Source organism: Argiope bruennichi, chromosome 9 (assembly GCF_947563725.1).
Source record: "Argiope bruennichi chromosome 9, qqArgBrue1.1, whole genome shotgun sequence".
Taxonomy (NCBI): Eukaryota; Metazoa; Arthropoda; class Arachnida; order Araneae; family Araneidae; genus Argiope; species Argiope bruennichi.
Window position 1 is genome coordinate 1,265,567 of NC_079159.1, and position 13,327 is coordinate 1,278,893.

At 32.1% G+C, this 13,327-nt stretch overlaps 1 protein-coding gene across 3 annotated transcripts in view; it reads left to right on the top strand.

Annotated features, from left to right (window-relative positions):
- The window catches only part of LOC129983900 (uncharacterized), a 112,888-nt gene that overhangs the window by 56,183 nt on the left and 43,378 nt on the right, over positions 1 to 13,327 (top strand). The window contains exon 1 of one of the 3 annotated variants that reach the window (XM_056093593.1): positions 1,899 to 1,979. The exons of the other annotated variants lie outside the window; for them this stretch is intronic. The gene's annotated coding sequence lies outside the window, so the exon portion shown is untranslated. Of the gene's footprint in view, positions 1 to 1,898; positions 1,980 to 13,327 lie in introns of those variants that run through there. 3 annotated transcript variants of the gene reach the window in all.

Sequence of the window (13,327 nt, forward strand, 5' to 3'; positions counted from 1 at the left end):
ACAGCACGTATGCAGCTTCTTTATTTTAAAACATATTTTTACACTCTAAAGAGCATTATGATTTGTATATTTCTCCCTCCTTGAATTTTGATTGTGGAACATGTAAGAAAATGTAACTCTCGTTACTGAATATGTTAAGATATTTTGGAACATTTTATTGCAAATAGTAATCGCAATAATCCTAAATTTTTTAAAGAAAGTTTGGAAGAAAATGCTTACATTTTCCTTGGAAAAAATTCTGTTAGTTTCAATAGCCGTGATGTTTGATTCTAATTAAACCGATCTGGTGGAGAAATTCATATTTTAAAAAGTTTTATCTGTTCTGTTCTTGAACAAAGCACCGTCAAATACCTTACAAGAATTTTTTTAAGCCTCAAAATGAATCGAGACCAATGTGCTATTCGAAGGAAACTTCACTGCAGAACATAAGTAATATTTTTGAATTTTCCAGTATACTATATTTTTCGAGGCACATCTTGTGCATAATTGCAGTGTGCACTCGAATGAGCCATTTATGGGTATTATATAAAGTTTTGGATGCGCATTGTGCATTATTAAAATAATATCAAATATCGAAAAAAAAATCTTTTAAATTTGATACTGTCAAATTTGATGTAGTGGAGTTTTGTGGCGCAAAAACCATTCTTGATCATGCTGCGCCAACCGTATGGTATTAATTAAAACCTTGTTTATAAACTCTTATATAATCATAAACTAATCATAATAATAATATATAATCATAAACTTCTTATCATTTGTCATGATTTGTCAATGTTTATTACTGTCAGAGTCAATGGACAAATGAAGAAAAATAAAATTTATTTAAAGACTGAATGTTCTATGCTTCTCATTTTTCCACTTAATTCTTCTTTGATATTACTTAAATTTGGAATAAAATAGTGTACTGTGTTGAAGTTTCATCGAAAAGTTGATTTGTTAGAATTATTTTTATCCATACATAACGAATTTACATTAGAATTTTGTGTTTTATCAACCTAAAACTGACTTTAAAAATGACGAAATTTATATGCGTACACTGATTTATTTTAAGTTATAACAGAAATCGGAAATCTGAATTGTTTACAAATTATTACACAAAAATTAAAATACATTTGTAAGGCATTTAAAACTTTAAAAAAGATGATATTGAGAAAAATTAATTTAAATTATAATTGTAACTCTGCACCTATTGATTCATTCTGTTTAACAACACATATTTTAATGCTATCTTTTTCGCATGGAAGCAAGTGTTAAAATGGAAATTTCGCGTTTTAAAATGAATGATTTTTTGTTAATTCGAAAGTTTTTCATCCTTTTCAGTGAAATACTTTGAAACTGACTGTTTCATATAAAGATCCGAGAAATTAAAGTTTTTGAATTATATTTTATTTGAGTCTAACGATAACTTTTCTCAATAGCCCAGAATCATAGAAACGATTGCCACCGTCCAGAGGAAATGTTCAGAATGTGTGTAAAAGCATTCTTTCTTTCCCCTTTCGTATTCTCACGCCGGTGGTTTAGAACAATGTTTAGGTTTCCATACCCTCATCGGTTGTCGTTTCACTAATGATGATGGCGGTGTGCTAAAAACAATGACACATTGGATTGGATGACCCTGTTTCTGAGGTTGGAAGCGCGACAGAACATTACGCGTTTCACTGTTTATTGCACCTTCTCCCTCCCACTGCTATTTGCGCTGGCAATGCCGTTTCTTCTATCGACAGGACCTTTCACAAATGTGCTGACGTGTTTTACATAATGCGGGAAAGAAGACAGGGGGAGGGGGGAGAGTGCCATTTCATGCAGTCGTCTTTTTGTCACGTACGGAAAGCGAATTCATGAGTGAAGTGTTTTGTTTTGGGCTGAGAATTTGCATTGGAGCTCCCATCGTGCTTTATTTGCGTCTGAAGACGGACGCCGCTCGCTTTCGATGGAGTTCTGGATAGAGTCTGCCCGATGTCTGCTTCAGATTTTTGTTGGTAAAAAAGCAAATATATCTTTTCTCTTACTTGCCTCGTAAGTTAAAGTCATGTAGAAAATGTATTGCACGACTTGGTGAATTTAAATTGAGAAATGAAGTATAATAATTCTATATTATTTATAATTGGTAATAAATTTGGAGAAAATTCTGTATTTGATAATTAAATACTGACTATAAAAATTATATTTTTATCTCTCATTAGCAAGAATTTATATTATATTCTTTCTTTACAATAATTGTTGTTGACTATTATATATTCTTTGTTACACACTAATGATTATATTCTGTATTGTAATCTTTATCATACACTAATGGTTATACTCAGTACTGGATTTCTGATTAGGTTACTCGCATAGGCTACTGTCTAATCGAAAGTCGCAAGTCGATGGATTAAAAAATTTTATGAACCTATCAAATAAATAAATTTACAAAAAAAATGTAATTTCTGTGAATTAGAAAGTATTAAGGTCATATTAGCATTTTGTCTAATCAAATCGGCTGGGCTCCTCTTTGTTTCATTATGCGCACTTAATTATTATAAAATTTAAAAGCACCAAGAAACTTCTTGAATGTAAATGAAAATATATTTACAAAAAATAAAACATTCACTTTTTTCCGAAATGTTCTTTTTCGCATTGATCTTGGTAACCTACTGTAAAAATAGTTTTTTTTTTTTTTTTTTTTTGAAATTCAAAATTTTATGACCACATACATATAGACAGAAAAAAAAGCAGATTTAGTTTTGTTAAAAATATTTAGGTGTTCCAGAATATTCGGATCTAACTAAACATGAGAAAAGAAGTTTTACTAGATGCACCTTTCTTCTTCTTCTAGATGCACCTTTCTTAGATTACTTACGTCTTCTTTAGATGAGCACAGGTGTTCCAATCCGGAAGTATTCATGGATCTATTATTTTCACATCTTTTGGATGGTGCTAGGGCATTAGTCACTCGATTCAAGCCCCGTATTGAATGTGGAAAGATTATGTTTGTCCACGTTTGTGGAATGTATTTAGTTGTGTTCCCTAGGAATGGAAATTCAGCATCTTGCTGTGGCGTTGGCGAGTGGAGGGTGACTGCCGGATTGGTTTATTGCTTTGAAAGAGCGGATGGTGACTTTTTGAATTGTTTAGGCAGTGTTTGATGCTTAGTGGTATGGACTGATATTTAGATGATTGTCTGTAGTTTGCTGCTTTGGATCAACAGAAAGCAGAACATATTTAGTACGAGACTGAACCCCCAAACAGTGGTTTGGATTAGTATGACTCTGAAGAACTGATCAGATATTAATTGTTCCTAGGATAGAAGATAGAGATTGCTGCTTGGATAGAAGGAAGAGTTTAGAAAAGAGAGAAGTCTGTGCTGATCTGTGGTTAGGGCACTTGTTAGTTGTGGCTGGAGACTTTCTGAACTGCCCGGGCAGTGTGTTGTTTGATGATACGAAAGTGATTGTTCTGCAGTTTACTCTACTGAACCAATAGAAACAGAGAGCTTTAAGAAAGGAGAGAAATTTAGAATTGGAGACTTGGACTAGTATGACCTTGAACGACTATACTGTTAGTAATTGTACCGGAACATGTTGCTCACATTAAAAGTTTGATTGTAACATCTGGAAAATTGAGATTTTCAGGTAAGAATTTGGTGCCCATCAGGAGTAAGGGCACGTGATGGCGAAAGATGAAGTGTGGAGATTGTAACATCGAGTAAGTGAAAGATAATGGTGAAGTAGTAGTCTGGATTCACTCACGAGAATATTTCTTTCTTTCCATGTATGCGAACTGATGATTTCAAGTTTGGTTTCTTCCAGTACATGCTATGTTGTTGGTATGTCAGTTGTGAAAGTCGAAATAATTATGCTGTCATGCGATTTGGCAGGTTTGGATTATTTAGTTTGGTGGGTTTAAGAGAGTTAAATTTAAGATGGGGAACAGAGTGAATATTGGGTTGTGAATATTAGTTTGGTGGGTAAACACCAGGAAAGTTAGGAGTCTTGTAGTTGGGTAGCTGCCGTGTCTTTGATGCCAAGTGTTGGTGGTGATGTGAAAGTGGCGGTTCGCTGACGCTTGTGGTTGAGAGACAACCATGGTGAACAAAAAACGTTAAAGCAGAGGATCCTCGAGAAGAACGATAGTCGGTCCTCTCCAAAGAGGCTATTCAAGTCAGTTTATTTGGTAGCTGGAGGGTGGTCAAGGAACCAATAGATCACACCAACTCTTTAAGTACCGAGCAATACGGTGGCGGTAGGTGGTCTGCAGTACATAGCCGTGCAAGGGTGTAGTCTTATTTTACGAGAAAAATTAGTTTTTCCCTTATGTGAAATTCTTAAAATTTTTTTACAAAATTAAATACATAAACTTTAAAAAAAAATCCACTATTTTAAAATATATATTTTAACAGAAATCCTATTATATTTCATTTTGGGTCATTTGTTCACGAAACTTAACATAATCCACGTAGCTTTCAAAGGATATTTAAATACTTAATATCTCGTTTTAGTTTTCACCTTTCCACTACAAATTATTGTTTCGAATTTTTCTGCACAGTTTCAAATGATAGCAGACGAAGAAAGGTGGACTTATTTCTGCACTGATCTTTTTTTGTCTATTCCCATGTCTTGGGAAGGAGACTATTCCTTATTGAAATTTTTTTTAAATAATCAAACCCTTTTTGTCTTTCCTCAAAATTTCACTTTCTTACTATTTATTAAATAAAATTCTTTATTATTCGGGTATAAGAGCCTCTGCAGATTAAAATTCCTATGAGTCCGCATATCGATGAAACGATCAATCAATACTCCCTCATTGATTATAGTACATCGTTACGTTAATTCTTCATTGTTAGATGTCAGGGCTTTTGTTCGTCAATTTCTTTTAAAGGACACTGCATCGACATTACATTGAAATCTGGCAAGAAAAAAAAATACATTTGAAGAAAGCAAATGAATCATCTCAAGAAATGGCGAGTCAGGCTCAAATCTGCGGTTTCTAAAAGGCAAGGCAGCTGACAAACATTCATAATTTCAAAACTTTAAGATCTTCGTCATCTTTCATAATAATTATTCAGCAGAAGAGAAAATAAATCCATACATTGCAGATTGTGATGTAAAAACCGAAAAGGCGAAAATCTATGCCAGATTCCTAAAAATTGAAGTATTTCGTGACGGTGAAGGCAAGAAGGGTTGCCGTTTTCCATAATATTTTGCCATTACTGTGGCCATGTCAAGAGGAAGATTGTTGAGAGTCGGAAGCGTGATAATACTGGGAAAAGTTATACTGGCTTAAACAAGAAGTAATTTCGGACATTCCGTCGTCTTGGAGAAGATGGGCAGAAGTGCGATTTAAAAAAAGTTTACAGAGGTTATGCATTGCAACTCTCAGCCTACATTTGAGTGTCAAAATTCTTAGAAAAAAGGTACCGTAACCGAAAAATTCGATTGGTACCAAATTCAGATTATCGTCTCTACAGATTCGAGTCTGTTTAGGAATTGGAAGAAGGGATGCGCAACCTTGCATCGTTCTCTGCACTTTCTCTGAGGAGAACAGCAATTAAAGAAAGGCCGAGGACGCGAGGTATTTGTGTACAAGCCGTTATGGCTACATTTCCGGAACTGAAACGGTTCTAGATTGTAAACAGATTGTTTTTCAGGAGGTGGCATTTTCCACAAAAGTGTTGAGGAAGACAATTGCCCGGATGAGGATAGCGGTCCTATTTACTGCATTTAAATTTAAAAGATATTTTTTCAAAATTTTTGTTTTTAATAAAATTTTAAAAACAATATTTTTATTCCAAGTTTTTGGTGTTTTCCCAAATTTGATAACACCACATTTTTTATATCAAAATTTAAAATATCCAGTAAGCTTTTTGCCATAACTATTTCTTAAAAATTTAACATGAATTTCCTTTGCTATTATTGACAGGAATTTTTCAACATAATTATTATTAAAAAATAAAGAAAAATTATTCAAAAACTATTAGCTTCTTAAGTTTCAAAAAATTTTTTACAGAATATATATATTCTCTTTTGATAAGAGACTCTTCAATCGTGTAAAAATCCAGATACCGCGTCGTCAGGAAACATAATGAATAAGTAAATAAAAGTACTGTGTTTTCACGAAGTTACGAAGATTTTTAAAAATTCTTAAAATAAATCATGCGACGCGTTGAGTAAGTTAACCATCTGTTGAAATGTAAAAGTTATTTAAAGAGATATAGAATGGATGCAATTGTTTGTTGACTAAAAAATTTTCACGAAAATGTTTAAATTCCAGTTATTTGATTACTAAAATTTCCCCCTATTTTTATTATATGTTTCCATAATCGCAGAATAGATTCTTATCATCTCAATATCAAGAATTCCTCTGAGACACAGACTGAAGTGTGAAAAATCTGGGATGTTCACATCCGGACTTTTTTATGTGTATACTTTTTTTCGTTTCTCTTTGGTGAATTGTAACCAAAAATTGATATATATCTGAAATTCTGATTTGAAGATCACTTTCCAAATTTTAAACATCCCTTTTATTTTGTTTTTGAGTTATCATGTTCATATACGCACAAACAGTTATATTGATAGACAGCCAACTATCGTTTGTCCAGAATTAATACGTATCAACAGTTCTGATCATAAAACTATACACCAAATTTCATCCACTTAGTTCAATATATATATATATATATATATATATATATATATATATATATATATATATATATATATATATATATATATATATATATATATATATATATATATATATATATATATATATATATTTGCATGTTCATGAATGGCCGAGAGAACAGACTTCTCTCTGACGGATTTCATTTAAAATTTGAAAGAAATCTACATTTTTCATGGAAATATCTTATGTCATTTTTTTATCCTTATAACTCGATTTCTTTTCAAATTATGATGTAGATATACAAACATAATTTCTAGAACGGATTTTAAGATCTTACAGAAATCTGAAGTCTTTGAAAAGTTCGAGTGTTTAAATCTTTAGATCAAAGATTAAAACACTTCCCCCCCCCTCTGTATACAAAAAAAAAAAAAAAAAAAAGTAGTAAGGATTCTGTGAACTGATATTAATCAACCAAAAGCGCTTATTCCATACTTCTTTCCCAAGAGTTATACTTCTGTTGAAGCGTAAGTAATCGAATTGCTGCGAAATCGTAGATACTGTTGAAGTTCCGTCCCAGCTGTGTGTGGTGAATGATTAAACACATATTACGACATATCTGCACAGTATTCTCTTCCGTAATAAGTTATTTTGAAATATTTGTCCTTGAAAAGAGTTACCCGTTTTAATTGCTTTATTTGATAATTTACATTTGCGCAGAAACGTATGTGTTCGAGTGTGTGAGAAATATTTCATGACACTTTCCGACACTTTGCTCTTAAAAAATATATACATATATATCGGAGTATTTCCCTCCCCCCCCCGAATTAGACATTCGGGGGATTGGACGATTCCCTCTCCCCTGCGCAATGAAGCTAGACATTAGACAGGTATTTATATCAGTCGCATAAGATAAAATTCGATTGGAAGTATTTGAAAGCAAACTCAGCTTTTGATAGGATGTAAACATTCATAAAAATTGACTGCCTTATAAAATGTGAGCAGTTGCAATTCTTATTGATTACATTTTGCCTGACAAAGAAGAAGGCAATGGGAAAGATGAGAAAAACAAAACAAAACAATTCAACCGTCTTCTTAGAATGCATTTAAAAGTTTCGAAATATTGAAGAATTTCTTTTATATTTTCTTCATACCGATTAATTAAATTCATACCAATTTTAGTTTTCTTCGCAATGATTCATGATTTCATTTAAATCAAAATTAAACGACTGGACATTGAAAACCAATGCGATTATTTTTGGAAAAAATTAACAGTTGCTTATTTCTCTGAGAACTTTCCTGAAAAAGTAAGAAAATCCGAGGACTGATGAAGTAGTTATTTCAATTTCTGCTTATTTTAATAAATTTATCTATAGTGTTCCAAAATATCAGATAATGAAAATTGCATTTTTTGTTATGATAATTGTTTTCGGCGACCAGCTGGTTCGCCAGGATTTTTAATGAGTAAAAGTTTAAATGTATCATATTATATGTATTTTGATAATATAGAATTTCTCTGCTAAGTATTTTTATACTTGATATAAACACTGAACTCACAGTATTTTAAGGGAACTAGAAGCATTGTATCTTCAAAATATCGATTTCTCAACCATAGCCTAATAGAATAGAGGGCATTTCACTGATTTCAGGAATGGGTAATTTGTATCGATTTGAAAAGTCGGAAGATTATAAATTATCCTTTAACAATGAATCTAAAATGAACTCCTGTGAAAGAAAGATAAAGGCTTTTACTTTTTACTAAATTACTAAAATTGTAGCTCAGTGTTCAATTTTGGTATTTATCGGCCGAAAAAAAAATCTGAGCACTCATGGCCTTGTTAAAAGTCCACAATTTTTTGCAGGGAGAGGTGGCTAACGAATTTATAAAGGAATATGCGAGAAAGTTTCAGAAAGCATTTCACCTGGTTAGTAAAGATGTTCTGTGAGAAAATTTCAAGGAAGAAGATGAAATAGGGCCAGATAAGAAGGGTCGTTACATTCAAAATCTGAGCTCAAGATGAGCAGTTTATGAAATTTTGAATTAAGATTTGATGGTCCTTGCATGACTCACCATTTTGGTTTCGCAACGAAAGCGTTTAAGTTTAAATAAATTTATTAAGCAATTTTTTGAACTCGTAATTGAAGTTTGTTATGTTTTTTTTTTTTTTTTTTTTTTTTTCAAAATTTCTATGATCAGTTCGAAATTGCATCAAAAGAAATCTATTTTATTTATTTTTCCACTTTCGTACATGTTCAAGTGCATGTAAGTACATACATGCTGAACAATACTGAAAAACAATTATATTTCCTGAGAAGTAGATTTATGTATAAAGCAAAGCTTCCTTCTTAACAAAACCATGAAAATGGATTTTTAGCGTACTTTATATTGCTGATTTCACTGATAATATGTGCAAACTAATTATTAAGAAAGCAAATGCTAATGAAGAAGAACAAGCGAGATGTGTATTGTAGAAAGTTTTTTAAGAAAATGAAATTTCAACAGTTCTGTCATCATTAAGCAATTGTTAAACCATTGCACATTGTTTGTTGACTGTTGCAAAAGTATTCTGTTTTTATCATTTGTGGCATATTTTACTTTTTGTATACTGAATTAAGAATGGCACTGAAAAGAATTATGTTCATACTTCCATTAAGAGGAATGGAATTTTTATTACGATTTCTTGTGTTGCGTTCTCTTTTTGGGAATGTTTCCGAAACAGTACTGGAAGCATTGATCAGAACAAGGTCGAAATTTCAGAAACTTTACCGAAACAAGTTTTGAAAAACAATCCCAAAATATTTGTTTCACCAGAGCATCTTGTGAAAATAAAAGTTTCAGGTGAAATTAAAACTTTTTTTATAGCTTATGGATATTTCGGGTGGACAAAAGTCTAATACACTGAAGAGGCGAAAGTCATGGGATAGTAATAAGAAAATATGCAGATAGTAGTTGCATCTGTATATTGCTTACAAAATGCATAGAAAGGCAATGGATTGGCTATGCTTTACTTGTATTCAAGTGATCAATGGGAAATGTGATTATGCCCTCACGATGGGAATCAACAGACTTTGAACGCTATTTGATAATTGGAGCTAGACGCTTGGGACATTCCATTTCAGAAACAGTTAGAGAATTCAAAATTTTGAGGTCTACAGTGTCAAGAATGCGTTCAAGGATACCTAATTTCAGGTATAATATCCAATCTTGGACAGTAGCCGTGAGCTTGCGCTTTATAATGGAGATAGAATTGTCGGAGTTAATAGACAAGCAACATTGGAATCAATGTGGTACGTACGATGTATTTATCCGTTTGTACCTTGCGGTGATATTTGGCTTTAATAGGCTATAGGTATAGGCTATTCGAGTGCTTTCCCTGCAGCGTCTCTCCTGGGCTCGTGACCATATCGATTGAACACTAGACGACTGTAAAACCAGATGATTCACGCTTTCAGTAGGTAAGAGCTGATGGTAAGATTTGAATGTGGTGCAGACACCACGAACCAGGAACCCAAGTTGTCAACAAGGCACTGTGCAGGCTGTTGATAGCTCCATCATGATGTGACTAGCAACAGCTTTACATGGAATGGAATGAGTCCTCTGATCAGATCATTGGCTGGAAATGATTATGTTCAGCTATTTGGTGATCATTTGCAGTCTTTCATGGACTTCATGTTCCATGAATTAAGTGCGCCATGTCACCGGATCACAACCGTTCACGATTGGTTTGAAGAATATTCTGGACAGTTCCAGTAAATGATTTGGGTGACATGAATCCTATCGAACATTTATAGAATATAGTCGAGAAGTTCATTAGTGCACAAAATCCTGCATCAGTTTCATTTTCGCAATTATGTACAACTATAAAGATAGCATGAAACCATATTTCTTCCAATGCCTTACTGAGGCCATGCCACGACGAGTTGTTGCACTTCGAAGGTCAAAAAGAGTTCACACATGTTATTAGGATTGGCTCGTTTGAATGCGCCTGATATCATGCGAATCTATTTTGGTATGTGCACGAATCAAAGATCGTCGGATCTGGCCATATTTCACTCTTTTGTAACACTACATTCATCCGCAACTTTCCCCAATAATGGATTCGTCCTTTTTATTTATCTTTTAAAAGTTTTCCGAATTCATTGAAATCATAATTAGTACAGTCCTGTGATTTTCCAGCAACCCCCTCTAATTTTCAATTTTATCCCCTGTAAGCAAATGCATTCGTCTATCTAAGGTCGAAAGTCAGCCGCCAACTCATCAGAGTCATGTTGTAACTGTGGACAAAGATTAGCTTCTGTCATTATTATCAATGCTAATCACCTTGGCAATCATGCATGCTCAGTACCAAATGGTCTCTCTAATAATTAACTAGATTTAAAAAAAACAGAAAAATGGAGACAAAAAATTTGTGTATGATATTTAAAATAGAAATCTAAAAATACCCTTCATTGTGATGGCCCGATGGTGGAAGGTTATTGATTTAGTCGACATTAAATCCGATATCGCGATTCGCAAGTATTTACCTCCTTTTTAACAAAGCCCGAGGAAATTTAGACTGAGGAAGAATATCGTTCAGGTTTTACCTTCTTCCTCTGAGAATTGTTAAACATGACGAGCTTCTAAATATTATGTTAGATTATCTTAAAATAAGATGTTAATGTAACGAAGCAAATAAATGAAATTTTGGTCTGTAGACTTGAAGTATTTAGAAACTTCTGAATGTTAGAGAATCGAAAATTGTGATGCTTAATCTGTTTAATGATTTTATGTTAGGATAAGTATTTTTGTTATTTGATTTTCTTTTCTTATTTATATTTAACTCCTGAATATTCTGCATAACATCATAAAGAAAATTTAGAAATAAATAAATAATTAAAACGAATGAAATGCTTATTGAAACATTGATTAAGTTGTGATGAAATTGAAAATGTCTCCGAACAACAGTCAGTGCAACATTTTAATTGAAAAGGAACTTTCCAAGTGAATAAACATGTCACAAAGGCAATAGTTTCTAAATAAGTGAAATTTACTATTTTCTTTACAAAGTCTTTAATCATTAACCGTCAATCAATGATTACTCTTCCCCAATTAATAACTTATGAACTAGAGCTGTGCTGCAAAAGTTATTATCTTAAATGGTAAATAGCAGTTAAAAGAACGAAACTGGACATATAGTATATATTCAACACATTATCCGGTTTTAACTAACTGCAAATTTGACATAGTAATTAAGAAACAAAATTTGTAGGATTCATTTTCTTAAAATCATTTTTGATATCTTTAAAGTAACGAATGTGGGACAGTTCTTATTTTGGAAAACGAAATGAAATGGATTCATCTGTTTAGTTTCTTAGACATTGTTTCAAATAGCAAAAACTAAATATAAAAAATGGTAACTGATTTTTAATTCTTCACTGCTTTCAACTATTTCTGCTTCAATTGTGAATCTTTCATCTCGCTCATCTAAAAATAGTTTGGACTTTTATGGTGATGAAACGTGAAGCGTATCGGAAAGAGATGGCATTTATATATAAGATCGGGCAACTTGGAAGTAATTCATTGGATTTTCAAGCATATAATGTAGAAAAAAAAATCATCTTAATTAATAAACTTTATAAGAATTACATTTTGTTTTTAAATGTTTCTTTCAGACATGACTTCTTATTATCTGCAGGTTTCGAATTCCTAACAATCCAATCGGCTTTACTTACATGTACGACTATGTTAACTACTAGACAAAGAAGAAATCTGGAATTGAATATTTTATTTCAGACTGTAAATCCATAACATTTTACAAAATTATTAAGTTACTTAAACTTATTGTGAACTAAAATTATTTCACTCAATCTAACATGCATACGATCTGCAAAAAGGACACCAATTTCAATATCGGAGAGCCCCATCTGTGCTCCTGATCACTGAAGTGTTGAAATGAGAGAAACAGATGCGGATTATGCATAATTTCAACTTGGGAAAGATTATTTTGTTCCCACAGTTGCATTAAAACGAATACCTTAGCACTGGTATTTACGATGCAGATAATAAATAATTTTTCTTTGAAATTTTATCTGAACCAATAACAATACTCTGAAATGGGAAAATACTTCTTATATATTCGAAAAGTAGGAATGACAGTGCCAATCTGATAATTTTTTGCAGAATACTGAAACTTAAATCATTTTTACATTTTGTATACAAAGTATAAAAAAAGCTCTAAAATTCGTGAAAAAATTCGACCTCATATTTTGTAGTTCGGATAGAAGGTTTTTCTTTTAATTTTATAGTAATATCAATATCATTTCGGAATATAGAACTAAAGAAATTTAAAAAACAAACAAAAATGAAATGTTTTCAACCTTAATAATAATTTTTAGAAATAGCTTTGTGTTTTTTTTTTTCAGAATTTTTTATACATATTTTTTTTTTGTTCGTGGTGCTAATATCTAATATTCGTTCAAAATTCGTATGCTTCTTAATATTCTTATTCGTATTTATTTGTTAATTATAATGTGAAAATAATGCGCAGTTAACCACCATGAAAATGTTGTTAATTTTACACTTTCTGTTTTTTTACATTTTATTGCAGATATAGAGGAGATTTAAGACCTCTACTGTGATACTGAATTTCTAATTTGAACTACTTTGATTAATAAAAATGTCGTCGAAATTTTGCTGACTCGGTTATTTCTTGAGAGCTTTCTTGCTCATGTTCTAATAATAGCATTT